The sequence below is a fragment of the Phallusia mammillata genome, chromosome 3 (assembly GCF_965637545.1).
Source record: "Phallusia mammillata chromosome 3, kaPhaMamm4.hap1.1, whole genome shotgun sequence".
Lineage (NCBI taxonomy): Eukaryota > Metazoa > Chordata > Ascidiacea > Phlebobranchia > Ascidiidae > Phallusia > Phallusia mammillata.
Genome location: NC_137254.1, coordinates 11,864,641 through 11,878,056, shown reverse-complemented (window position 1 = coordinate 11,878,056; position 13,416 = coordinate 11,864,641). Strand labels below are relative to the sequence as shown.

The 13,416-nt window shown below is 37.6% G+C and overlaps 1 pseudogene; it reads right to left on the bottom strand.

Moving 5' to 3' along the window:
• Positions 1 to 6,260: 6,260 nt before the first annotated feature.
• On the bottom strand, positions 6,261 to 7,250 carry LOC145219509 (zinc finger BED domain-containing protein 5-like; annotated as a pseudogene).
• Between the last annotated feature and the right edge of the window lie 6,166 nt (positions 7,251 to 13,416).

The window sequence follows — 13,416 nt, the reverse complement described above, 5'->3', positions numbered from 1 at the left end:
AACAACACATACTTAATAGCAAAGCGCACACAATCAAGTTACTCTTTGATCAATAGGATATCTGCTAACCTTTTTGTAGAATAAATCTCAATATATATCATGTTAAAATCATGTTATTGAATCTTTGCTAGAAAGGAACAAAGGGAATATTTCGTCAAAGTGGAAAACCTTATCACGGTGTGACGTGGTACAAAGTCAAAAATACCAGTGATGGTGTACAAATAGCGACATTCCATGCTCTAACAGTAATACGCATTCATGATTGATAGAGTACTTTGAAGTCTGCGCGGGCCACGAAAGCATGGTGCCGCGGGCCGGATTGTTTGGGTAGAATATTTTCGGTTTCGGGTTGTCGGTTATGAATTTTCATTTGCGTATTAGGTGCCGACTCCGATTTGCTAGCTTGAGTAATGGCTCATTTTAAAGGTATAGTTATAGAGAATAATATAAGTAAATTTCACAGGGCAGCGGTGAATTTTAGGGCCAGCGCACATCGCATATTGTTTGGGTGGATTTTTTTCGGTTTTGGGTTGTCGGTTATGACTTTTCATTTGCGTATTAGGTGCCGATTCTGATTTGCTACAAACTCGAGTAATGGCTCATTTTAAAGGTATAGTTATGGAGAATAATATAAGTAAATTTCACAGGGCAGCGGTGAATTTTAGGGCCAGCGCACATCGCATATTGTTTGGGTAGAATATTTTCGGTTTTGGGTTGTCGGTTATGAATTTTCATTTGCGTATTAGGTGCCGACTCCGATTTGCTAGAAGCTCAAGTGATGGCTCATTTTAAAGGTATATTTGTAGAGAATAACATATGTAATTTTCGCAGGGCAATTTTAAGGCCAGCCCACATCGACTACTTTTTGGGTTGCTTCGGAGATTATTTATGAATTATTATCAATCGCAAATTTGGTACAGTTAACTTGTTACAAAAAGATCGAGTGATGGCTTATTTTAAAGGTATGAATGTAAGGAGTAACATTTGTCAATTTCAAACAGCTGCGTTAATTTTTAAGGCCAGCGCACATCGAATATGATTTTGGTGATTATGGCATATTGTTATTAATATTTGGACACGATTCCGATTTGCTAGAACATTGTGTTTGGGCTTATTTTGAAGCTTGTGTTTAGGACAAAACTTTACAATACATTATATGACGTTATGACGTTATATCGTGGAATATTAATTTCAAAATATGCTTATTAATAACTGAAAAATATTTTTTTTTAAAGTTTTTGCGCTGAAAAGCTTTAAATTAAAATATTCAATATATTGTGTGCGTTTTTTCAATGTCTAAACCAGTGGTTCCCGAACTTTTTCATTATTTTTTCAAAACGGTCCGTTTGCCATATTTTCGAGGGCTCGCGGTCCTTTAGCTGAAATGTGTATTTCAGAAAAACGAAAGTTGAGTGCAGGATTTTAGCTAGCCATGCAAAATTGCGCATAATAATGATCCATAGAAAGACAAAAAGCATTACAATTGTGCGCGAACAATTGCGTTTTTGATAGTTGTTATTCAATAAAGGCTATTATTTAGCAATGGAGACAGTCGATTCTTATTTCTTATTTTAATTTACACTAATTCAGTGGCACAAACTGACGCTAAATAAGATGATAGAATTACTTCAACCGCTTCGCGGTCCCCCCAATATTGCCTTGCGGACCCCAGTTTGGGAACCACTGGTCTAAACTTTATAGAACCACCAACCACGATAGTTAAATATGTTACTCATCGCTGAATAAATTTAATATCACTGTCCAGGGGCGTATCCAGAAATTTTTGAAGGGGGGGAATCCAACATTTTTTGGGGGGAATTTCCCTAATTACGTCAATAGTTCTTGAAAATTTGCTACACAAATGTCCTAGACCGCATGAGACTGAATACGTAATTCACACGTCAAACTGCCACTAAATTGTCCCGTTGCCTATATCGTTATCGGGTTCAAAACGAGGCGCTAAGCGGCAAAGCACTTCCAAAATTGTAAGCAAGCCTAAAAGTACAAGATCGAAACCCGGCCCGACTTTCGACTTTTTGCGGTTTCTCTACCCGTCCAATTGACAGGAAGAACAATAAATTTTAGGGAAAGCTTTGAAGTTTCCTGATTTCGCTGCTGCTATCTAGCTTACTCAGCAAAACTGCAGCTACATGATAAGCGTGACTGTCACGTGATCAAAATCGTTGCTTTAAGCACAGATCCGATTTCTAAAAAACTAAATCTCTTGCTGAAGCGGTAATCCTAGTGTTAAGTTGCGCAATGTCACGAAACTGTAGAAGGCATAAATTGTGGCAAGTAACAAATTACGTTTACCTTAATAACATAACTCGGTTTACATCGATCTAATGTTTGTGACAAACTATTTCGTGTTTGGCGGATCAAAACAATACAACATTAAACGTTTTTAACCCTTTTTTACTCATTTTACATTATTCAAATGCAAAAACAATCGGATATGTTGCACTAAGTGCAGTTAACACGTAGCAATAAATTGCAACCAGCGTCCTAGCTGTAACGTAACTCTCCGATTGTAGCGCATAAACCTCCTTACTAAACCCTTGTTACGTCACAATTGGAGATTAGATAACAAGCGAATATAAGAGATTGAAGGCTAGCGGTTTAGATAACGACTTCCTGTTATCACGCAGCGGTAAACAGGACGATTTGGGCCTATTTAATTTACGAACAACTTTTTGAAAAGGAGGGGGGTCCGGACCCCCAAAACCCCCCCCTTGGATACGCCACTGTCCCTGTCCTATCTTGCAGCTTACATATTTAAACAAATTTGAATGCAGTACACAGTTTCTACAGCACTTTCGCGCTGTGTTCACTGCTACTTTTTAACCGGCCACGTCCTTTCCCAAATAAATTAGGTTTAAATACAATACAGTCCGTGGAGGACTCGGTCAAAAAAGTATTAGGGGCATTGGTATAAGATACGTTTCGTTCATAGCATTTTTGCTTGAAATTTGCCGTTGTATTTGTCAGCAAAACGGCAATGACAGGAACAAACGCATAAAACCAGTTATTCCCACTCGAGACACCAGGGGTGTCCAACTCGTGCCAATCTTTGGTACTTTAACGAACCATGTCTTAAACGTCTTAACGGCACGGGCTGAATCCGAATATTTGGCCAATATGAAGAACCCTTATTAAACGGTTCGAAAAAAATGTATTTAAGTGCGAGTAAACTTGTTTATGATACTCCAGAAACCTTTTATTCTGTTTATGCCACACAAGATACAAATAGTTTGCAAGGGCCACTGGAGTACTTTGTGTAACGTCAAAAAATCATCTTTGTTCAAGTTACGTCGGTTTTAAAACGTATTTCCAAATAAACACTAATGCGTTTGTAGTCACGTAATTAATTGAACATGCATCGGTTGAAACGCAACAATTACAACTGTTTCGAAATAAACGGGCTTTTTATTGCAACACAAACATGGCACGTTCACTAACGTTTTTGTATTATGTGCCGCAATAACTAAAATAAAAATAATTATAATTTTTTTGTTAATAAATTTCATGGGCCAACATGATACAATGCAAGTGGCTTATAGCCGCTTTTAGATGTTGCTATGTAGGTTTCCATTAACGATTCCTAAACCGTGTTTAATGCCCGTTTGCAAAGCACTGCAACGGCCTAAACTGGATCCAAGATGACAATACGTGGCCAGCCATATTTGAAACGTGAATTGCTTTTACTTTTATTTCCTGTTGTAACAAATCCTTTAAAAACTAAATCGTTAAAATTACTGATTTGGCAAATCGTCCTTTCGGTATGTGCATACGTTCTTGGACGCACAGCAAACGTCCCAACCCCACAAAGAAATTGTGTCAAGTGCGACTTTTGATCAATAGCTGTTGAAAATTATGTCAAGTGCGACTTTTGATCAATAGCTGTTGAAAATTGTGTCACTATTTACAATACAATGTGACTGAAATTACAGGGTAAAACACAGAAAAGGTATTGGTATTTAGTCTCATACCGCCGAAGTATCGTACAGCTACATACTGCACGTGGTATAGGATCAAACAGCTATTGATCAAAAGTCGCACACCCAGCATTTTTAAAAACTCTACGCCTATGACAAGAACGAACAATTCAATTAGTGCAGTGGTTCCCAAACTTTACCTACTCGCGTACCATTTTTTGATTCGTGCAGCGTTTTCGTACCACATACAATAATTGTTAGAATTTTGTGAATAAAAATGTTACTAAACTTTACTAACTAACTTTACCTTAGTAACTTTAGCCTTTAGTAACCAAAGGCTCGTAAATATTAAACAAAAATTAGTCAAACTTTTACCGCCTTCGCTACAGTGCTACTGTCAACACAACTAGTGGACTTATTACGTCGTAATAACAGATTCATTGCGTCATGATAAACCTATTTCGTCACAATGAAACCCTGCTTAACAGTTCAATGCGTCAATACACCAAGGAATTAGAATTTAGTAGAAAATATAGTATGAAATTTCACGTCTACGTAACCTGTGTGAATTAAAATATTGCTTACGATAATCACTAGAAGATCATTTGCGATCGTTTGGTGTGCATTTAATGAATTGCTCGCGTACCACCTTGGAGACCTTCGCGTACCATAGTTTGGGAACCACTGAATTAGTGGGTTGTGTAACTTTACTACTGGTAATCTTTACAGAAGTTAGAAAAAAGGCCAAGAAGAATCAATATAAACAAATTTAATTGCGTGATAAATCCTAATGTTTACCATCTGAATGTGCAAAAGCTCGAGTGCCATTTTCACTTTTGGCGTGCCACGTGTTGGACACCCCTGCGCTACACTATTTACGATTACGGTTGCCCTGTCTGTAGCTAAAGCAGCAGTGCGTTTAAAGCAAATGCGGTGGAAATGAAACTCCTAACAAATGCCTTAAGGCCCGTTTACACTATGCGTAGCGCGCTCGCTCAAACCTGCGTAAGTTTGTTTGTTTCCTTTTTTCTGTCTGGTTTCGCGCTTGACTGATTTCGGGCGCTCAAGTCTCGTAGAAATGAGCGAGTGATCGCTTACCGAGCGTTTTTCTGCGTATCAAGCAGCTTGAACCTGCGCAAACGGTTTGTGTTATCGCTGTGTGCGGGTTTGTGATTTGAAAAAGTTGGTTCATTTGACAAAAGTAAATGATGGGACGATATTTGCCTCAAATTAATTTATTTATTACATTGTTATGATTGCATGTTATGTTTTTTGTGTTTAAATATTGTAACTGAGTGCATTTAAAATGTACACTCTGACCAGCACAGGGAACTACATGCTCTAAAAACACGAAAGTAAGATAAACATGCCATAAATCTGTACAACAACATCCTAAACCAGTTGTTCCCAACCTTTTTTTCAAGCGACCCATATTTATGAAAAAAATCGAATTGGTAAAATCTTGCGACCCAAACTGCGCTGACGAATAGGAAAACATGTTGTGAAATTTGTATGATGACAAAAATAAATTCCTTAAACATTTATTTGTCAAATCATATCATAATCACATTAATGTGAAAGCTGTGCTTGCTTGTCGTCTGTAAGTTTCTGAAATCGTGGCGTTACTTTACTCAAGCACAGTCGCAGATCAGCTTCAATTTCCAACCGATTTCGATGCTTGGTTTTTAACACACACACATCGCACTAAATCCAGTCTCACAAAGCCAAGTTGTAGCAAATGGAATTAGTTTTTGGATTACAAACTTTGAAACCCTCGGATATACTTTGTACATCGAAGCCCAAAAGTGAATATTTGCAGAATCTTTTGGGTATTTTTTTTTTGAAGGAAGTAAAAGAAATACGAATGGTTGCTTGCGCCGTCATTTCCAAATATTCTTCTGCAACATGAAGGGGTAGTTGGGGCAGATCGCTGACAGCAAATGGATCAATTATCCAATCATTTTTATTAGTTGGGGTCAGGGTTTCGCCATAATAATCCACGAACCTTTGGGCGAGCTGTTCCAGGTGTCCGATTATGATTTGCTTGATGTCAATTTCTTTATCACAAATATACTGTGTTAGGTTATGGAACATATCGTACTCATCTCTGGTCACACAGCTTTTCCACAGAAGAAGTTTTTTATAGTAAGCACCAACTTTAGCAGCGTGGTCAATTGCATTGATAAATTCAGGCTGTTCAGAGATTCAAATATATCGGCAAGATAAGCAATCTTTGCATTAAAATCTTCCTGGCAAAATTTTTTAGCTAATTCCACAGATTTCTGTTGCCTCAGGAAGATAGCAATTTCTTCTCTCAGATTACAAACTCGCTTCAGAACATGACCCCGTGATAGCCATCGCACCTCCGTGTGCAGCAGTAGTACTTTATGATCAGCATCCATGTCGACGCACAAAGACGAAAATAAACGCTGATTTAAAGGCCTTGCTTTAATGAAGTTCACGCATTTTACAACGGAAATTAGCACTTCGTGCAATTTTTGCGGCAAGGGCCTCTCTGTGGAGAAAACAGTGTGTCCATTCAGCATTTGGTGCTTTGTCTTTGATTCGTTTTACTACTCCAGACTTGTAGCCAGTGCGTGCAGCTGCACTGTCAGTGCAAATTCCAGCCAATTTATCCCAAGGAATGGAGTACTCTTTAAAGAAGTCGTCAAGGCATTGAAAAATATCCTCACCCTTTGTGTGCAACTTTAAAGCTTTGCAAAATAACAAATCTTCTGATACAGCTGCATTGTTTATGTAGCGAATGAAGACAGAAAGCTGGGCAAGACCTGCAATGTCAGTTGATTCATCCAACTGAATGGAATAAAATGGCGACTGTTTCACTTGAACTAGAATCTGTTCAAGAACATCATCAGACATGGCTTCTATTCGTCTTTTCACTGTGTTGTTTGACAAAGAGACTGCATTCAATTTTTTACTTTCTTTCTCACCAATCATTATTTTTACAACTTCTTTCATCACTGGCATTAACAAATCCTCACCAATAGTATGAGGTTTTTTCTCCTTTGCAATTTGGTGGGAAGCAACATATGAAGAGTAAACAGCTAATTTATTTTTTTCTGTGAATGCTGTTATAACATTTCTCTCGCTTTGAATCGATTTTAACTTGCACTCAGAAAATGCAACAGGCTTGTTTGCACAATTTGGATGGTTCGTCTCTAAATGGCGTTGCAATTTGTTTTTCTTCATTGATTCTGCAGAGAGAACTTTCAGACATATAATAAACTTCGGTTTACCATCCAATTCTGTAAAGCCAAGTTTTAAAAAATCTTCATTGTAAGGTCGTTTTGCCATTTTGTCTGAAGTCTACAAAGAAGTATTCAGGAATAAAATGTTGATGTCGCCTGTTTGTTGGTAAGTGCTCTTGTTGCCTGTTTGTACACAATTGCACTACTCCGTAATAACCACAAGACAATGCACTGTCTGCGTCAAAAGTCTTGGAAGGGGAAATGGTGTTGTTACGTGTAATGATTGTGTTGTATTAAAGCTGTTGACCTGTTGCTAATGGTGATGTGGTCCATCTTTGTCGGCCTGATGCAACAAACGCGGAAACCGAAACACCGAAAAAAATGAATTGGCAAGAATGAATAGCGATATTCTATTTAATTTCTATTTTATATTAAAATGCCGATGATAACTGCAACATCTGAGGAGAAGCTTTAAAAGCTGGTTACAATTAACGGTAAAAGAAAAAAATGTGAAATTGAAATGACTTTAAATGAGAATAAAACAAAATGTATGGTGATCGCCAAACAAGCAGGACTACGCAAATGCAATATTCTGGTTTCAGACAAATTAATCAACAAACTCGAGGGTTTAGATCTTACTTACAGACGATGGTCGGAGCAAATATATGATTAAAGCTAGTATTGCGCAGGCGAAAAATAGCTTCATTAACCTCATGACAATAAACCAAACATAAGTACTCGTGTAACAGTCCTTAAGAGTTATGTTTTGCCAGTTCTGCTCTATGGTTGCGACAGTTGGACTTTCAGAAAGGAGTTGATTGACAACCTAAGTGCGGCGAAGATTTCTCAAAAGAGTGCAACGAATCTCATATACCTCCCACAAAACCAATCAACATGTATTAACACAAACAAATGAGTACAGATCACTGACAAGTACAATAAATCGTCGATGACTCAAGCTTTTTCGTGTCATATCAAGACAACAAAAACAAGAATATATAATCTCATGTGGCAAAGTAATTGTTAAACGTAAAGAAAAATGCTCATCAATCAACTCAAGGACTTTTTTAGCCATTAAAGTCAACAACATTTTTGAAACCGCAAGAAATAGACACGTTTGAAGAAACCAGTGTTTCATGGCAGCCGAAGCTTTGTTCAGGCATGGCACTCGAAAATGGTGATTTTATTTCGTTTCGGTATAAAACACTGACTATACAGGAGTTCTGGTAAAGCGTTATCCGAAGTGTGTTAAACGTGTGTGACTGTTACCAGCTGTTCTCGAAAGGAGGAAGTGCTTTTCGACCGTTTGTGTTTTTTGTTTTTTTCAGTTATTTGTGTTGTGTGGGACATGTTCACAAAAAAACAGGCGACCCAGAAGAATGATCAGGCGACCCAACCTTGGGTCGCGACCGATAGGTTGGGAATCACTGTCCTAAACAATCCTGTATGATGACCGAGATGCAAAATCATGTTTACTACCAAAATATCATTTAATTTAGATTCATACATATTTTTCGAATCTGAAATAGGCAACAACAAATTTATGTAGTGATTTGCGGCCATTGACAGTCACTGTGAGCTAAACATGACGTCGAGTATGTTATTTAGTACACTTAGGTACGCACCGAAAATCGCAGTGTTAACGGAAGGGGTCGCAAGGTTAGGTTAGGCTCTGCTAAGCACAGTGTAAACGGACCTTTACTTGTTGAATTTAACAATTTTTTTCGTTCAACTGGTGTAATGCTAAACAAAATACTAGTTGTTGTTTCGAGAACTTGTATTTTTGCTGACGTTTCGCCCGCCAGAACGGTAGAGCTTCTTCAGAGCAGTGAATGATAATCAGTGGCGGCTCGTGCCTGAAATTTCTAGGGGTGCTGCTCCAAATTTTAGCCTTTATTGAACAAATATTAGTTGGCAATATATAGAAAAGCCACATTTCTACTTTTCTGGCTATTGTTTTGTGTAGAAAACAAATAATACAAATCTTAGTCGGCAACTCTATTGTGACGTAATGTTTGTTACGCAATAATGTACATGAGTGCAAACAGCAGACGGTATCATTGGGGAATTTTGTTTACTTGCACAGCGACGGACCAAACTCGACAACATGCAGGAAAAAAGTGGCACAAAAACACACGTGACACAGACTCGAAACGAAGCGGTTGTAAATACGGTAAAACACAACAACAGTATGTAGAATAAATATTATTAAATGAGTCGAAAAAGGTCGAAGTATTTCAGTTGAACAACATTAAAGTACAACTGGTTATAACAATGACTACTAACTAACACACTTGCTATTCAGTCATTAATATGGTCATGTATCATTTAGGTAACTTACAGCCACAGTCAGCATTTTCAACATATTCTATGACGCTTCACAGATTGTAATTACCTCAAAAAATCTAGCCATAAAACTTTTTATTTGTATCATAACAGATAAATTTAATAACCACATTACATTTATGTCAGAACTTGTTTAATTTATTCAACATCTTTTCTTAATTTTTGTGTAAAACTATGAATTGTTTTTAAGGTTCTTAACTGCTATACTTGCTACTTTATTTGGTTGCAAATAGCTTATAATTCCTTCTTTTGGAAGTGCAAAACTGTCCAAGCTTTGAAAATTACAACACTCTCACTTAAAGTTAAAACACATTAATAAATCTTGTGCTTCTATTTTACAACCTAAATGAATCATAAAGTTATAGTTTGAGCAAAATACCGTATATGCTTGCGGATAGCTCGCAAGTTTTTTCATGATATTTTTTCCAAAAATATAGGTGCGACCTATCCGCTCGACATAAGTGCAAATCGCCACCAAGTCGGAACAAAATTGAAAGTTTTGGGCTATTGCAAGTACCGTATTTTCCGGCTAATCAGCCGATTTCAGGACCTACGTTTTCGACCTAATTTTTTAGGGTCGGCTTATTCGGCGGACATAACGAATTTATTCGAGTATAAAGCGCCGGGTACAAAGCGAGTTGGTTATTCATGAAAATCGTATGGCCGGCGCTTGCGTACACGCACTTATTATCGCTCACAGGTGTCGATAAACATATTTTGATTATATTAAACCCTACAAAAAAAGTAGGAAGAAAAAGCTACAGAAAAGGGCGTTTTAAATCCCTAGATTTCCAGTGCGAGTCAACTCTAAATTACACTTTTTTAACACAAAACCAATAGTGCGACCTATACGGTGGTGCGACCTATCGGCGAGTATATACGGTAACCGATGGCTTCTTCCTTGATTTCCAAATGACAACTAAAAACTGTGTTGACAAGAACCGTTTTGCCTTTGAGAGACTCTTTTAAAAGTTTCAGTAACTTTTCTAACAACAGGATATGTTTGGTGGTCGCTACTATCTCCCTTGTAGAATGGTCATTCTTAAGAAACATTTCCTGTGAAGCAATTTAGCAGTTACTGATTAGAGAAACAGTACATTTATCAATACACAAGATTGCACTTGGTTGCAATACTGTCCACATGGTGTGTTAAGAAACCAAAACTTGAAACTGTCATCACTAAGGTATTTCAAAATTCCTGTTGCTTGTGCAATTGTTTGTTCTGCATTTAATATTGCCTGAATTTCAGTAAGGCATTTAACTTCACAGCCACAAAGCTATTTTTTGTTAGCTTTTAAAACTAAAACTGAGTAGTTCTTGTGGTTGCTTATTCCTGCAAAAAAAATTTGGAAAAGCAGATGTTTTATTCCAGTTTTCTTAACTTTTTATTCAGGTTTTTATTATAAAGGTGAATCGTGACTTTTCAAACCATGACATTTTTTTCTTTTTCAAGGTGGTAGATACACTTTTTTCACCCTTTTTAATTCAATGATCACTGCAAAAACTAAAGCCCACTTACAGTCATCTTAAAAAAAACACGACTAACCTTCAAAGAATAAATTAAAAGATGGCAAAATATTATTTATCTGTACTCACTGTCGAACTTAAGAATATAGCAAACAGGTTTGGTTTTGTAGCACAGTAAACCCTTAACAACACTGAACTACAGGCCGGTTCACACGCTGCGTGACGCGAGCCGCAGCACCCTGTCGCCTATTTCGCCCGGCATGTAGCTTTTCCAAGTGCGCATGCGCACAAGTGCAAAACGTCACGATTAGTCAGGAAACCGGAGCTGCAGTTCCACCATAGATAACATATTAATGCCATAATTTTTTTTTAAATGAAAAAAATGCCGATCAAGGCGGAAATTACACTCATAAAAATTATACTTTAGGATAAAAAATAAGTATCATGAAAGTTATCTGTAATGTTGTGGTGGGAATATTAAGTAAAAATATCTAAGGGGTGCTGCAGCTCCGCAGCACCCTAGCACGAGCCGCCCCTGGTCGCTATGTGTTCTTTCACCAAGCGAAATAATTCAACTCAACAGCTTGTTGCTTCTATGTATTCACGTAGCCTGGTCGAACTGTTACCCTTAGTGTCCTTTGCTACGAATAGATTTTAATGTTATTTTTGATTGATGCGTTGGGCGTTCTAATATGATTTTTGCAATTACTGAAATTTTAGTGGTTCGAATAACAAGCTCGCGAATAGACTATTCTGTTGTATTGTTGTTAGTGGATGGCTGAGAATAGAACAATCAACTTCCACACTGCATCATCTATTCGTGCAAGGAATTAAGTAGCAAGCTTTTTATTTAAGTATTCCATTCTATTGCTGTTTAGCGTTTGCTCGCGTAAGCCGAGAACAGCGGGCGAGTCTATTCCTACAGCATTATCACAACTTCTGTAACGTTTTCGCGTAATAGTGGTATTGGAAACGTACATGTGAAGTTGTGGCATGGTGTATGTTTTTTTGCTGCTCATCGATATATATATTAGCAACATATACGATGATAAACTGCGACTTTTAAGTTTGTGCCCAATTAACGCCCGATTGTTTGAAAAATAGCCGAATGACCGGTTGATTCGTCATGCGCATGTAAGAAGCGAGCCCTTGACGAACCCTTCCTTTATTTTGCTGCTATGCACCAGTGCCCAGTGGTCGGTGAATTTTATTCCATTGTTAGTGAGTCGCCCAGATTATAACCAATGATCAAAACAATCAACATCTGCAGCGTGAAATAAGTTTTGTTAACACTCTGGCGAAGGTTTTATCCTTACTGCATTATCACATCTTTTGTGAGGCATATTAGCCGTGAAAACAGATGCTCGTAACAGAGTAATTGAACGAGTAATGTATACAAGTTATATTCATTGGTTTATTTGCTGTATGACGTGGCAGCTACTTTAATGCGGTTAACGAAAAAAATGTTTGTATTGCATTTATGTGAAATTGACGCTATTCCAACGCTCTAAAGGACGGGATATAATGAAAAGCGACCTACGCGACCAGGGCAAACCGCGAAAAAGGCCTTCCAGCAAACACACAAAACATCACATATATTTTGTTCTAGAACAAAAATCTAGAATTCAAAAATGCATAAAAAAGGGAAAAATCAAATGTTGCTCATTTTTTTAGAAAAGCCTTACGGTTCCGAAAATCTAAGTGGTATGCGTCAAATACTTCAGCGCTAGTTTAATAAATGCAATTTTGTTAAAAAAATGTTATGACGTAAATACGTCGCATAAGTTTGACGATCATACTTTTGGGTCAAATCACAATGGATTTTAATGAAACTTGCAGGAAATGCCAATAACATTGCTCAGGAAAAATATCTACTCAAAACGACCTAATGTTAAAATTATTGACCGATTAAATGTTATTACTGCCACATTACACTTTGGAAAAACAACGATCTCCAATTCTTCTTTAAAAAAGAAATTGACCCTTGAATGCAATGAATCACACACACATGCAATTCTAAGGTATTTAGAAACGAAAAAAAGGGGCACGACGATTTTCTTATTCTGCAGAACATGCCATTTTCAAGAGGCCTAAATCGTTATTTTGCTCGTGGGAAGGCTGCTCCGAATATTCACTTAAAATTAATAACTCGCGCATATTGCCGCCGCCCAACTCGCCAGCAAACAATGACGTACTCCTGCCCAAAATACTCAAAAAGGGCTCACTTTCGACCCGAATATCTCGCGGACTAAACAAAACTGAACAGAAATGTCTTATATTTAAGTTTGAATGTTATAATTTGTAAATTTCGACTTGTTTTTGTGGAAGTTTGGACTTGTTTCTCTGGTTCAAAGTTGTTTACTTGCACCTTAGCTGAACGTGCGCTGCGAGATACCTGCGACACGCGGTTCTTCTGTTCCGCATCTCCGTACTCCGAGGCGGTCAAGTCTCTTATCACG